Genomic DNA, 17083 nt, shown 5'->3' with positions numbered 1-17083 from the left:
AAGATAAGAAATAGTAGGATAATTTTTAATAAATTTATATTTACGCCTGGTTAACAGTAAACCAAACCTACTTTGGTGTAATTTAAAATTTTATTTTTCCGATAAAAAAACAGTCTATATAGGAGCAGCCAAAATTGGCCAAAATCGTGACTTTCAAATGCAATTTTAGGTCCTTAATAAATGAAATTGATAATTTTAATGAATGCATTGTGTAGACTAAAGTACAATCTTTATACCAAACCACAAAAATTACAAATTATCATCATCTTCAGTGTTAAAATCAGCTTCAAAGTTGGCCATTTTTCCAACTTCAATTTGGTACCAAGGGCAGAAGAATTTTTTTTTCAAAAAATTGATTTTATATTCGGAATCAGCGCCTCGAAAACTATCAGAATCGGTCAAAACATTTTGAAAATCGCGAAAAAAAAATGTTCATTTCATTAGTAAAATTTAGATTTTGCAACCAAAGATTTCGATTTTTTGCAGAGGTTTACAGATTTATCCAAAAGCGGTAACATTTTCGAATTCAGCGACTCAAAATCAATCAAAACACATCAAAACATTTTGAAAATCGCGAAAAAAACTCGATTTTTGAAAAAAAAAACGACTTTGCAACCAAAGATTTCGATTTTTCGCGGGGTGTATGTGGATTTACCCAAAAACGGATAGCATTTTTGAAATCAGCGTCTTAAAATCTTTAGAAATCAGTCAAAATATTTCAAAAATTGCGAACACAAATCCATTTCTTTGATAAAATTTCGATGTTGCAACCAAGGATTTCGTTGTTTTGCAATGGTACCCTGAAAGGTCATTAAACAGGATAATTTCGTCTTTTTCATCAAAAAGACTTTGTCCAATAGTTGTTGATTATATGTCCCTTTACTATAGCGAAGATCCAAAAGATCTTTTTGAGGCATTCTTATAAGTCATAAGCACCTGTAATAAAAATAAAAAAATATTTTAAGACCATACATCTAAAATAGTATTATATGTTTCTCATTACTAATCTAGTAACATTAAATATACCGAATGATAGATCATTTATATTAATCTAATAACTTGAGTCCATAAATGGTAGTTTAAAAAAGACATGAATAGCAGTCTATGGTTTTAATATGGTTTATGATTTATAAATCTAAATTTTATCTATTTTTCACTAATATGAATAAATTAAAATGCCTAGAACAAAATTTTAGAGTTATTTGACAGTATATAAAAAAAACGTCCAAAATCAACCTATAGCCAATTATTAAACTCAATTTTAGTAAATTTTATCTAGTTTTTACTAATGTAAATAAATTTAAGTCCACCGAACAAATTCAACTAAATGTCCCAAATCCACATATTGCTAATCATCAAACTCAAACCTGCGTTCCAACTAACTATTGTTCAAAATTTTGATAGCCAAGAGCATTTAACAATTTATACTAAATTCTAGCAAATTTAATCTAGTTTATGTGACCGGAAAAAATTTTCAAAATATTTGACATAATGTGAAAAAAGTCCTACAATCAAATATTGAAATTATAAAAATATTGAGGTCTGCGTTTCTACTAGTTTCATTTTAAATTCAATATTTAAGTGCACATAATAATTTATATTAAATTGAGTAAATTTTATCTAGTTTAAACTGATATAAAAATTCTGAATGTCTAGAACAAAATTATTTGTTTTAAAAGTTATTTGACAAAATGTACAAAAATGCTCTAACTCCACATATTGATACTTATCCGCATTTCAAGTACAAATTATTCAAGATTTTGATACCCAAGTGTATAGAACAATGTAAAGTAAATTCTAACTATTGATGTATGGCTTAGAGCCTTAAGGCAAATTTCTGGAACGTACCGTAACCAAATGTTCGAGGGATATTAAATGTTTTCAAATAGATTATTATAAATACTGTAACATTGTATAATATTTATAAGAATTGTATAAACTGAATCACAAAGTCAGTTTTTCTTTCCAAAAGCAATTGTTTTGTCAACACAAGCAGAAAGTTTTTTAAATCATTCAATTCGGATGCTTATTTCTCTCAAAAACTGCAATTTTTTGTATATTTAGCCCTGTATCTTTGTAATGGCTGGGCCTGCCCTTGCCAAAAACTAATAGCCATTTCTCCCAATCATTTACGTATTTTTTACATTAATCATACGTAAAGATTTTGGCTTACAATTAGTGGGATAATAACTACAAAGCATTTTATTTTAATTTATGATCATCAATTTGTACTTACTGTGGATATGTTCAGATCATCGTGTTAGATTTCATAGCTGCTCTCATGATTTCTTTGAAAGGGCATATTTGCATGTAATTGAACTCATATAAATCTAATTTAAATGGTAAAGTCACAGAATTGCACAACATTCTTTTACATCGTTCTTTTGGAAGCACATAACATTTTTGAACTCAACTGATCACAAACTCACATTAAGCGTAAATAAAATCCTTATCAAATATTATAGACTATAGACATAATTGTGAATAAATAAATTATAATTATAACTAAAACTTTACTGTTTACCTGGAGCTGTCAAACTCGAAGGTAGAACTGATCCAACTGTCAAATCATCGACTCGAAGAACTTTTTGAACAAGAAACCAGGATCGAATTTCAACAAATCTAAATATTTAAATAAATATATATAAATTATAAATATGTAAATTGGTTCAAAAAGTCCCAAAAATGCATTATTAAATAGCTAGCCTTAGGTCAGATATTACATATCGCTCAATAAATGGTCGTTGTTCTATCCAAGACGATAATTGATCAAGTAAATAAAAAAAAACAATTCTACGAGTTGGTCGTCACCTCCAGGTGGACTCTGTCTACCTCAAAGTTGATTCCAGAGTCCGATTCAAATTTGCCGCCTTTGAGTATCGATTCGAAAAACTTGTAACCACAGTGGTGACTGCTATCAAATACATGGGGCTATTTGATCATTTATATTTCTTTTTTTGGCAGCTTTGTCTAATTTGGGAAGAACTACAGATATTTGTGTGGTATTTGGTCCCACATGCTCTCATTATGGCACTTAAACTTTTGACAGCTCCAAGTTTTGTGAAGATCGCAGCATCAGGCGCTCTACAACATTTCTTTAAATGGAATTCAACTGGCATCTCGTGCATAATCTGGTGAAGTTATATTGCTTTAAATGACATCTACATTGACTTCTTCTTACCAATATATAACTTAAGGGGGTTGTTCTTTTTTTGTTACAAAAAATGCAAGGTATTTGTTTTTGTTTTTCTCAAAATATATTTATCATAGAGACATGCGTTGTTCAAACAAAATCATATAATACTAAGAATTTTTATATTTTTTTTGTCGCCGTCATTTGTTAACCAGGGGGCGCCAAAATGGGCATTGCAAAATCGATCTCTTTTGCGGTGCCACAGATAAATCCGTTGCGCATCGCCTGAAACAAGAAAAACAAAAACAAAACTACGTTGAAGAAGAAGTTTGAATCCAGTCCCCCTACCAAAATGAAAGAAAAAAAGCAAGAAGGGAAAAAATGGCAGCTATTTAAAAAAAAGTGTCAAAAAGGGCCTTTTTGGGACGAGGTATTGCAGTGGTGAACAAATTAAAAAAAAATGCAAGTCGATCCGACTTGTAGTTTTTTTTTAATTTATGGCACCGCATTGAAAAAAGTCAATTTGAGAAAAACGTATTTAAAGTTTTAAATATAATGTACTAAATACACCATTTAATTTAATGTACTAATACACCATGGTGTTCAAAGATGCTGACACATTAAAAAGGTCATGTGCATGACGTACTATAATGAAAAAGAGAGCATCTGGCATACATTAGCTCGCGGAGCGATGAAAAAAACAGTTTCAGAGGATCATACATATGGAGATATATATATCTATAACTTCGTCAAAAAAATAAATATTGAGATGATTTTTTTTTAAATAATTCTAAGGTTTTTAGTAATATCAAAAAATCTCAAAATCGAAAAAAAACCGAACAACCCCCTTAAGGTTAGATGTTTTACACGTACAGATATTTGGGATCAATTCAATCTTCCAACTATCACATCGACCAACTTTTGGTTATTAGTCCTATTAGTCTATCGGTTGGCAAATTTTGGTAGGCAAATTTACTTTGGCTTCTTTACGGTCAAACCGACAAAATTAGTATCTAATTAGATATGAAAAATGAGTTTGACAAACTGTGACGGTTGTCACATTTTATTTGAGTTAAATATATTTCAATATAAAGATTTTATACATAGCTAATAAATTATATATATATAATTATATATAATATATATATATATATATACTCGTATATTACAATTATATATATGTATATATAATTTTTTTCTTCTTACTATCATTAATACAATAAATTACTACCGCTAATTTTCTTAAAACTATTATTCTAAGTTCACATATAGCCTAATAATACGTGATGCATATCAACAAGTTGTATATTAACTCTATAATATTCACATAAATATTAATATAAATATATAAATAAATAAATAATTAAAGGAACGTGAATTGTTATATTACAGCCCTAACAATATCCAACAATTCGTTGATTTATTCGATTATATTCGTAAATATAAAATTATAATAAAATCATCAAATTGTGAATTATTGGAGTAACGAAATATAGAAGCTAAATTTATTAAGTCAAAAAATTAAAAAAAACATGTGTACTTCGTGATATATAGTTTCAGTGTTAGTTTAACGTGTATTTTGTTGAATATTATATTTTTGCAAAATTTAAAATTAGTGCGAGGAACTATGATGTTTTTCAACAGCTGGTGCATATGACTTTGTTTGTTTCCTAATCACCAACTACGTCTACTCCTATCTTATAATTTCTATAAAATTGTCATTTTTTCTTGAATTTTCTCTTCTTTGAGCCAGACATTTTTTGTTTAAGAAGGTGATAAAAATAATATTTTTTTTGCAATTAAAATTGATCAAAAAGCAATATTTCTTATAGAGCAACAAAATTTAAACATAATTCGTTACATTTTAGAAGAATGGGATTTTAAAATCAGTACTGAGTCACTAGGACAAACTTTTATGAATTTATTACTATTATACCACTGAACGTTTTCGCCTGGTTGTGGTAGCAGCTGTAGACAATGGTGGTGGTTGAAGCATAGATTTTGCTGCATTTGTCAGTTGCTGCGAAACTACGCTGGCAATGTGGGCACTTCTGCGCCAAACAAATTCACGTGTTCTGTCGTGGTTGTCAGCGCTTTCTACTGAAACTGCACGTGGTTGTTGGACCTAGAAGAAAAATAGTAATTTGTAATAGTTGCTGACACAAGGTAAACAAATTGTTGGTAACAAAGTTTTATTTACCTTGATTGAATGCAAAGTGGCTGCTCCGCCTTTAACCACTCGCAGACTGATTCTTCCTAGCATCTCAGCAGTTGTTGCTGTCGCGCTTTTCAGTTCCCTTTTGGCACCACGTCCAAAACTAAGTAAAAATATTAAATTTTTAATAATTTTAGAGGCGCTAACCTAATAAACTTTTGGAAGTGCACCATACCTCTTTCTCCACTCTCAAAATAAGAGGCCCCAAAATAAAGTTGGTTTTAACAGTTGTGTAATCAGCCATCATATTTATTTTGACATCTCCTGTTCGTTTCAAAGAAGAAAGTCCATAAAGGGTTCCTCGAGCAATGGGTTGTTGTTTGGTTGAGGTTTGTTTGGTACCGTTCTTCTTCTTTTTGTTACCATTTGAAGATTCAGACTTTCTCTTATTTCCAGTTTTGTTAGAGGTTGTCGTTGCTCTGTTTTCATTAGCTGTGAAATAAATTCAAACACAATTAATAATACTACTAAAACACTAATATTTAAATAATAATTGTATTAATATTATTGTTATTATTATCTTACCATTGTTGGCTTCCAGTGTGTGTTTGGTTACCAATTTATCAGTAGATGCTGGTAAACGTTCTGGCATTTTTGATTCGATGACGGTCATATTGTGTTCTTCGATCATTTTATTTTGCATCACATCTGCTGATCTTTGAGATTTGTGGGTCTTTCTACGTCTGGAAAATAAATTTCATATTAATTATAATTAAGGAAAAAAACGTCTACTACATTGATAGAGGACTAGGATAAAGTTGTAAGAATTGTCAGATTTGATGATTATTTGAAAAATATAAACTTTCAAATTCTTAAAGAAAATCTATCTGATTTGCTTATACAATATGCTAAAGTAAATTGGAATGGTAAAGAATGATTTATAAATTATATAGTCAATTTCCATTACATTATTCCCAAACATCGGTGCACTTTAGTAGGATATTAGACCATGTCACTGTAACAAATTTACTTATGATTCCTAAAAGGAATATGTAATTTCAAAATGAGGAAAAACGATTTCAACTTTTTCTAAAAATGTTACAGTAAAGGTAATAATTATTTTGAACTGTGAACTTGAAGGTCTACTGAGCAACTTCCCTAGAAAGTTCAAAAGCATTTATAGTTGAAGAAATATAAAAAAATATATTTGAATTCAATTTGTTTGCACACTATTGAGTAGTGCAAGGTTAAACGAAGTGCATAACAAGTAGATATATTTATTTCATTTTATTATTTGATTTGGTTTTGATTTTTTAAGTTCGATCCTGGTAAAGAATTTAAATAGGTCACACAAAGAAAGTATTTCACCTCACCTGTGAACGTTATTCCTGCGTTTGTGTCCACTCTTTTTTCCATTGCTTTTTTTAACATTCTCGGCACTCTGAAGACGTACATTGACCGGATCGTAGGACCTTCTTAAGATTTTGTTGATGCTTCCTAAGATACCATCCACAAATCTGTTGTATTTTGCGATGTAAATTTGAGGAGTCTGTGTTGTGCTAACCATCGCACCTGATAAAATAATTTTAATAATAATTAATTTAATTTTAATAATTTATTAAAATTAAATATAATTTATTAATTTATATTTCTTAATATATATTGATACAACTATATACATATTATATTATACAATATCAACCGAAATAAAAATGTGCAGCCCTCCTTCAGATCAATAATGATTGTTGTATAATTGACTTTATAATATTATTTTATATTATAAAATTCATTGCATCACTTAAAAAAATGTAAATATTTTGTTTTTAATATTTAATAATATATTCTTTTAAAATAAATAAAAATTACCAAGTGTTCAATTTGATGATTTATAAAATTAATCTAAAATAATAAGTCACAAACGTTTATGAGAACTGAACATTTTTATCTCAAATAGTGATATTATTCTATAAATTTTTTGCCGAATTATTTTTTGAACTAGTGATGGCACGTTTTACTAGCATCTCAAATACTAACTACAGTAATATATCAAAAACTAGTGCATGAACCAATTCAAAATTTTTGTCACCATCTTGGTAAAGTATAGTTACAATGTGTGCCAAGTTTTATCAAATTCGCAAATTCCGCTTTTGAGAAAATACTATGGTGCGGCTGTTTAAATATTCGGTAGGCTAAATGTGCTCTCAACCTAACACTAGGCTAGTTTCAGGTTAGAGTGTATGGGCCCGTAATCGCCAATATATTTGTAATATTTTTACTGATTTGGAAAATTCGTTTAAAATTGTCATTGGTGCTGTAGAACATAATTTTGAAATAATTCTATCTTAATCAGAGTTGCAAATTGTAATTATCAGTGTCAGCTCATAGGTTTGAAAAACAGTTTTCAGTCAATTTATACGTCTTATTTGAGGAATAAATTAATTGTAATAAATACACTAGACCATTCCTATATCGAATCCCTAATTTTTGTAGTATCTACTAAAGTCAAAGAGAGTCTATATCTACTCCCAGGGGTCTATGACAACTTACAAAGAAAAATTTTAGCAGTCCACAAAATGGAACTGGTGATCTATGACATGCCAATAATTCAGATATTTATTTCTAGTTCAAGTTCAGATAATTTATGCAGTTAATAGATACTATAGACAAGCAAATTTCAATTATTAACTTCTCGTAGGATAAGTTTTAGTAATCGCAGAAAAATCGAAAATGAAAATTTTTATATATTTCTACGTTTCAGAGGTTTCTGAACATTTTGGCATAGGTACTTTAGAAAAAATGGATGTATGAGTGTTTTGACTCTAAACCAGCTATGCAGCGCGACTGCTTTAAAAAAAATTTCAAAATTTCAAAAAAAAAAAAAATACAAAAATAATCTCAATTTTCACAAAAAGTCCATTTTATTTTAAAATTTCTCGAAAATCTAATTTTTTTAAAAGTTTTGAAAAAATTTCAATGTTTTTTTTATCGAGTTTTTGGTACGGAAAGTTCCAACAATTTGCCTTAAGGCACGATGCCTTGCACCACTAGTTTATTTTTAGAATTAATAATGTGATTAGAGATTGTTGAACAGTCCTTCTAATTCAATGTGGTTTTCTGAATTATTTTACGTTATATATATTAGCTTGTATTGCATTGGCATTCTAAAAAAAGGTTTTTAATACAACTTCTATCTCGGGATCATCGATAAATATTCTCAATTTATTTACGATCAGTATCAAGCATTTAGTATCATCATAAAATTATATTGATTTAGAATGTAGGTGAAATTTGCTTATATCTGTAGTTGTTTCGTATTTATATATATTCAAGCATTTTGCAGTCCATAGATTGTTTATGGTTACGGGAATTAATTAGCCTCTCTCTAATAATAATAAAAGATACTGAATCGGTAACAACAAATACTATATCCTATACAGAACTTTTTGAGAGTTTATTTATTCAATTAAAACAAAAGATGTCTAGAATATTTCCTTAATGATAAAATCAATATTTATCCAATGCATCCAAAATAATGCAGAATGAAGTGAAGAGTCTGTCCCTGGTTGTCGTCGTCAGTTTCAGGTGAATGTCCTCCCGAGTTCAAAACAGGTTCTTCCGGTAGTGTGTCATGGTCACCAGTTGAAGGATTCCCGTCAAACGTTTGTCTTCCGTCTTAAGAAATTTAATTGGTTGAAGATAAAACGAAGTCGAATAATAAGTGTCACTCACGTATCGTTTCTTAGCGGACCAGAGCTAAAGTCTTCATGTAGGTCATGTCAAATGGAAGACGTTTTCGCGGGCGTTCTTGGAATTCCAACAAATAAAGTAAATTCTAGTAAAAGTTTCACTTGAGATCGTTAGCCTCGATCTAAAGGTTTTTTAATGGAGGAAGAACACAATGTAACAGATGAAACAATTCTAAAATATTTACTCAAAAATAACCATAATGCTGCATCCTCATATATGAGGATTCTCAATCTCCTCTCTCATTATGAGAAGATTCATTAAAAAATTGTATGTAGATTAATGAAGTAGTCCTAAAATGAAAAATAATAATAAATTCTTTGTTACAAATTTGGAGAGAGAATAATATTATTCTTCAAATTCGACACTCGATTTCATTTATCTCAAGAGATGAACAGTGTTTAATAAGATTTTTTTCTCAAATGTTTTGGCTATATAAAGGATCATCATTTAGTGTTTTAATAATGATTTTATTTAAATGAATGTTATATACCAAAATCGATTTAAATAAAATTTCTGTGTATAAAGCACAAAAAGAATTGCGATTCATTGAACAGTTATATGCAACTACATTAATTTGTAAATTAAAAACAAATGCAAATTTTAGTAACTTTAAAAAATATTTAAAACAATATTATGATCAACTTGATCTATATAAATGAAAAGAGGGTAAAAAGTATCAGATAGGTTTGCCTGGTCAGGAAATTAAAGTGAAATTTTTTTTAATTATTTTTTAATTAACTAGAACCTATTGGACTCCAACGTCACCTTATGTGCCAAATTTGAAACCCTTAGAAAGATTCATATTTTTTTACAGTTAATTTAACTAATTTATTGTATTGTTTTATTTAATATTGCTAGATTGAAATAATGAATTTATTATTCGGTTATTAACTATTTAATTTACTTGCTCAAGTTACTTTTATATATATTCTCAACAGTTTTATTCGCTAATAAATTATGTGACTCGACCAATCAACCACAATAATGAATAGAATATTATATTGTGCATGTAGAAAACTAATGTTGGAACTATTGATTAATTTGATTCGCTATTTTTTTTTCACTTATTATTAAATTATTTTACTTCTTTCAATATAAAAGCTGATTTCTTCCGATTAGGTCAGAATGAATACAGGAAGCATATCTTAAATAGTAAACAAATCAAAATTATTATAATAAAATATTCCATGAAAATTTTTATATACCGGTTATCGAAAAATGTGATGTAGTTTATGGCTTGATCCGTTAATATTCCGTATAATTTAGACAATCATTTCCTTTATTAGAATGAATGTATCATTTAAAATTCTCAGCTGTGTTTTTGAAACTGCTTTCACATAAAACCGGCAATGGTTTTTACGACATGTATCCAAAGTTTTTTATGTATTAACCCACTGAATTTGTATTTTCAATGTTTGTTCACACGGAAACATACTGACTTAGTTGTTTTATCGTATATATTATAATATTTAATGATCGGATATGAATGGACGCATAGAAATTCGCACAGTACTGTTAAACGCGTTGATTCGAAAATTTGTAACGGAAATATCGAATTTGTGAGAACACATTGTGAATAATAATTGAATTTTTAGAATTGGTAAATGTATGTAAAAATGGTAAAAATTCTTTAGATAATTAGAGAAAGGACCTTTCTTTAAAATTATTTATAATAAAGCCATGTTTAAATGAGTTTTGGTGCTTCAGAATGTTATATTGATTGGTCATTTACCTCTCATTATTTACAAAGATTTTTTTCTGAATGTTGTGTAATATAAAAAAATATTACTAGTCATAATGATTTAACGCAATTTTTTAAAATCAAGATTATTATAGTACAATCTATAAGATACTTTAGTTAGAGAAGCAGTCTTATCTTCAAAAACAAGACTTCTTGAAAATTTAAATTAGATTACTAATTTATACGATTTGAAGTAATATCAAAGTTACTTGTTATAAGCCCAAGAACTTTTATATCATATACCAATATACAAAGATAATAATTGTACTCTCCAAATAAAAATTTAATTCATAAAAAAGCAGCATATTTAATAATGAACACATTTAAGATCTTTTTTAAAAAAGTGGGTTAGCTTCTATAGCTTATACATAAATTTGTATAACATTTAATAAGCATTAGAATTAGTTAGAAGTGGCCAGAAAAAAAATTAGAAAATAGAAGTTTCATCTCAAATGTAGCGGTTTTAGATGTTTTATTGATTGATTTTCTAAATTGGGCATGTAAAAGTCTTCAACATATCTATTAGTTAAAATATATAATTAATATTTTACATGAGTCTATTAATCACATGAGATTTTTAGGGGGTAGTGAGATTTGACAAAAAATCACAAAATATCACGTGGGGGTTGAAAGGTGTGTAGTAAGATATCATGCGCATTTACTTTTTTTAAAAAAATCCATACGTTTTCAAACAAAATATAAAAAAAATTACAATTTTTTTCGTAACTAAAAATTGGTGTACAAGTTTGGTGGGGGAGGAGAGTTAATTTAGATTTTTTTATCACCACGTACCACTAAAGGAGGTGTCCAAAAATTCTTAAAAAGTCGATCACGTGATTAATAGAAGCCCCCTTACAGGTGTTACTATACATTTATATTTAACTCGAAGATCAGAGAAATGAAGCCAATGACTCTGGATATTAAAATGATTTTTTTTATGAATTTTTGGCTTGCTAATGAATATATTAGAAAAACCCAACACGTTCGAACCCAAATTGACGAAAACTGATGCAAACTGATGATTTGGACCGTCTTTTGATGTAGCAAACATTAGGAACCATATTTTACTAAAAACATATTTTTATATGAAAGTAAAATTTAAAATGTTCAGAAATAAATTTCTGTCGTTATATGATCAAAGATATTTTTAGCAAAAATAAAAAGTTATAATCGGTTTTAAAACAAAATATGGGATTCTTTTTTTGACAAATTTACTAAGCTTCAAGATATTCAGAAAGAATTTCATTCATTTTACAATAGTATCTATCCCTATGAGCGATTCGTCATACATGTTTTTGAAGATAGAAGCGGCTTGTTGGTTTCGTTATACGAGTAAAATTTGAGATACGAGCGAGTTAGAGGCATAGCTAGGATTTTCGTATTTGTAAAGTCGCATTTAACTACTACACAAATATTTAAAGTGAATTATCAAAGTAAAAAATGTCAATTCAATAATATTAATGCTGTGCATTTGTTTGTGCAACGTGGGGCAACGTTGAAAAGTTTGCGGATAAAAATCGCCCCAAAAAAGAGGCGACAGAATTCTTTGACCAACTTGTCTAACTAATTTTCGAAATACTTACTATAATATGTTGAAAGAATGTAATGCTCATTGGACAGTTTTTAAACGCAAAAACTAGTATAATGATAAATTGATCATTTTTGCTACGTTTTTGCAGATAAAGTATTATTAATTTTTATTATCAAAAAACACTGTGCTGGAACGAATAAGTGTCATTTCAATGTATATATATGAAGAAATTTGCTTTGAGATACGAGCAATTCGACGAGCGAGCGTGGTTTTGGTACGAATTAAGCTCGTAAGGCGGGGTACCACTGTATTTCGATCGACGAATCGACACGTATTTCTTATTCAACTTTCGTCATTGAGGATATCGATTTGTCTTCTAACCAATTCGAAACCGGTACGAATCGTCGATTTACTGCCCTTAATCGGCGAACTAAGCTCGTAAGGCGGGGTACCACTGTATTTCGATTGACGAATCTACACGTATTTCTTATTCAACTTCCGTCATTGAGGATACGGATTCGTCTTCTAACAACCCAACCAATTCGAAACCGGTACGAATCGTCGATTTACTACCAATCTTCTCGATATCGATATCGATACAATCAATATGCACCGGGCGTCGTGCCTTCGTACCGCCGCGGCACCTGTACCGGGCCGATGATCTGTGTCAGAGTCGCATGCCCTACACGTGATAATATGGAGAGCGAGCGTTCCGACAAATGTATGAACATGTGTGTCAAGTTTTAACCCACTGACATCGATATAAATGTATATGAATGCAAACACGAACGACGGACGTTTTTTCTTCTTTCCATATTATATCTGACTGGAGTCAAAACCGGAAGCACCGGATTTGAAAATTGGCGGAGCGAAATTTCGTATGCGCGGTGAGTGATTGAAATTAGATCAAATTTGATGGAAATGATACTGGATTGTTGAATTAGAATGTCGCGGAAATGATTACACATGATCATTCATTTTAAAGTATATTTGTGATGCATTGTCTTTGTTGGGAATAGCCCAGTCTGTAGCGTGCCTGACACACACACCTGAGATCCATTGGTCGATCCTTGACAATGAGATAGAATATGAAATGTTGAGTTGAAATTAAACAAAATTTGAATTATTGTTTTGGAATTTTAAATGTTAAGTTGCATTTGAATAAAATTAGAAGCAAGAATAAAAGCATAATTAGAATTGTAAGAGTTCTTTTTTGGAAGAAAAAGTTGTTAAAAGCAAAAAAAGAGTTAAATTATATATATATATATATATATATATATATATATATATATCATGGTGGTCCTTAATATGGATTTTTTCGAATTTCCTTGCTCCCAAAGATTCAAATGCTTTCAAATTGATAAAAAAAATCCTCTATAAGTTTTAGCTCTTAATATTGTCTTTTAGATAGTGCGCAATTCAATCAAAGTTTTGTATGAATATAGCATGGAAAAATTTTCAAAAATTTTCAAATCAATGAGTTTTATTCAAAATTCGACGCTCTACACAACAATTTATAAAAAATCTGTTTTGCAGAGCGTCAAATTTTCAATAAAAAATGACGAATTTTCACTTTTAATTCATTTGTCGCTAAGTTATACCTAAAAAAAATTTTTTTTTAATTTTTCAAATTTTTATACATGCTATTTCCATACGAAGTTTGATTGAATTGCGTACTATTTAAAAATTAAAATTAAGAGCTAAAACTTTCAGAGAATTGTTTTTATTCAGGATTAAATCTATATAACTTTTTCGAAGGAAAGTATATTTTAGCCAAAAAATCCGACTTGCTGATTTTGTGTATTCTCGTATTTAAGTCATTCTGAATCGTTTGACACCAAAATTGATAAAAGTACGTATTTGTATGTACTTGAGCCAAAGTTTGACCTTTCGAAGACGTTTTTTCAAAAAATTTAAAAGACTTTGGATGAAACTTGTGAACTTGTATCTATTTGCTTTGTAAAACGATCAGCCGAACCGTTTTCTTAGAATTAGAAAGTTTTCTCAAAAAAAAAAATGCCCTACACCTACTCTATACTAATAAATCATTCCTATTCTATTGTCTGGAAGTCTTGAAACTCCTCTTAACGTGAAATGCTCCTTACACTTATGTTTGGATATTTATGTACTATATGACTAATGATTTTAAAACTTTACAAGTCTATAAATATTACTCAAAAATGAATAAAAAAAATCCAGAAAGCTACAATTTGGTTCAAATTAAGTTATATTTCTCTTTCTGCATTTTCAAGCTATTAGTTTCCATTAGTAAGTACTGAAGACCTGGTAAAAAACACTTTTCGTGAAATATTCAAAAATTTTAAAAATAATTCGGAATGGAAAGTAAATATTGTTATTACATATGTTAATGTATCCAGATTTAGTAGAAGTTTCAATTCCCTTGGGATGTTGATCTGGGTTACTTTATATTCAGAGATTTAATGAAGGAATGTTTTTGTCGTTCTGCGCCGTTGTATCGAAAGAGAAATCGAAATATACGTGTGTTTTTGGGTCATACGTTTCATTCACACTTTGTAAAACGTAAAAAGTTTCTTCATTCTGCGTTTTTTTATCATTACGCATATCGGATGTATCTAATTGTCACCTTATCAATGAATAAAAGAAACAGAATCTCTTTTGGGACCTAGTTCTGACTCAAAATCAATGTTTGTCTTAAATGTTGATATTGGTATTTGCAGCATTGTGCTAACAGATGTGGTCAAACAAAAGTGATTTTCAAATTTCACTACGTCCAAAACAAAATAGAAACGTTCTGTTTTATATTTTCACTCTGTTCATATTTTTTATGGTTTTGTAAGTTCGCCGACACCGAATGCAAATCATATCTTCAGCAATTAAATTTAATTTTCCGATATTCACACACCGTGAGGTGGTTATTGGTATAATTGCCGTAACCACTCAATATAATCATTTTATCTTGTTCTCAATTTCTTATATCAAGTTCTCATTAAAAATATGCAAATACGTTTAATTATTAATCAGCAAGCGGATGCACCATATTAATCGTAGAAATTAAGTTAATAAATCTACTTAAATTGAGATCAATTGGCACGAAAAGGACCAAGATTTTCTCGACGTTTTCTTTACATTTTTTCACATGTAAATTATAGTTTAATAATATAAAAATAATTTCGAAAGGCATGCTTTGCGTGTTATTGAGAAGCAACATTGGAAAACATTATTTTCAATCGTGCAATCTGGAAATTTTATTTTTCTTGTTGAGTTTGTTAAATTTGTCAAATCATGCGTTTAGTGTATCATACAGTGTGTTTTATAATGTAAAGTGATTTGTGGATGATAAATACCATATAATTTCTGTCAATAGTCACATTTGTCAGCTAGAAATCAGTCAATAATCCAGTCATGTCTTTGTCAACGGAACAATAATAATTTTCTCATATCAACCTCCTCCTAAGCAATATATGTTAATGTTAATATGATGTTAGTGCATTAAGTTAAAAATGGCTTCAAGATCGCCCCCTTCACACAAATGACTTTTTTACAACTTTGATAACCATGAACTGAAATAAAACACAAATAATCGTTTTTAAATAAACAATTTGTCTATTCATTATAATTTTGTACATGGAGAAAATTTAATTTTGCATATTTTTACAACATAAAATATCAATGTTCTAAATATCCATGTCATTGTTTAAAATTTTTAATAAAAAATTATAAAGAATGACATCAACCACGGAAGCGATTTTTAACTTCAATGCAGTAGTTTTCATGTACGCATAGAAATATTATAATAAATATAAATATAAATAAATAAATAAATAAATTATCTTAAAACCGCTTAACTTTGTCTCTTCGTACTCAACAAATAAGTAACTATCAACACAAACATGTACATATACATATACACATATATATATATATATATATATATATATATATTGACTTTAAATAAAATTGAGGCAAAGATTGAAAATTTGATGTTGATATTTTTTTACTTCACTAGCACGTTTTTCATTCTAAAACGAGCTCATCAATAAAGACTGCTTCAATTTTAACTAAGGCCCTTAATATGCATATGCACATGCATATATATATATATATATATATATATATATATATATATATGTATAAAACATTTAAATAAATAACACAGCACACGTTTATACAGTGTCGTTGGAATGTTTAGTGCGGTCAAAGTCTTTTGAAAACAACGGTACAATGTAACACTTTTAGCGCGCGCATTTTATTTAGTTATTAAAATATTGTTAGAGAGAAAAATTATGGGCAGTAAATGTTAACTAAATGTTGATTTCAAACATTGTATTAAGAATCATTCATCAATCATAAAAAAACTGACTACATAAATTTCTTGAACGATTTTTAATACACTGCCAGGAATCAACACGTTTAGAGCTTGTTCATGTATAACAAAAAACACTAAAAAAGTATGATTAAGATTTTAATATAGTGTCAAAAACGTATTTGGAAAATATTTAATGCATTTAAGAGCTTTTTGTTATAGCCTGAACATTCCCAAAAATCCTTAACACTTCGCACACTTGGTAAAACATTGTCACTACTGGCAAAGAGTCATTATTTAACAGAAATTTCACAAGCTTTAATGCATTTGTTTGCTTAAGAATCACTTTACTAACTTAAAATTGGCTTTGAGTATCTATTACTGTGACAATGTTGCCCTCGTCGTGCGACCTATAAAGTCTATCGTGTCGCTTTCTTCGTTTTGGCAACGTTTTTGCGCGACTTTTTGTGGTGTTTGCCCTTAGTCAACTC

The 17083-nt window shown here is 29.1% G+C and overlaps 1 pseudogene; it reads right to left on the bottom strand.

Moving 5' to 3' along the window:
• Positions 1 to 4783: 4783 nt before the first annotated feature.
• The window catches only part of LOC113373222, a 93643-nt pseudogene continuing 81343 nt past the window's right edge, over positions 4784 to 17083 (bottom strand).

The sequence above is a fragment of the Ctenocephalides felis genome, unplaced genomic scaffold (assembly GCF_003426905.1).
Source record: "Ctenocephalides felis isolate EL2017-DRISC unplaced genomic scaffold, ASM342690v1 CF-g0.4_SCAFFOLD_01604, whole genome shotgun sequence".
Taxonomy (NCBI): domain Eukaryota; kingdom Metazoa; phylum Arthropoda; class Insecta; order Siphonaptera; family Pulicidae; genus Ctenocephalides; species Ctenocephalides felis.
The sequence above is the reverse complement of the archived record's forward strand: the minus strand, read 5'-3'. Positions and strand labels throughout refer to the sequence as shown.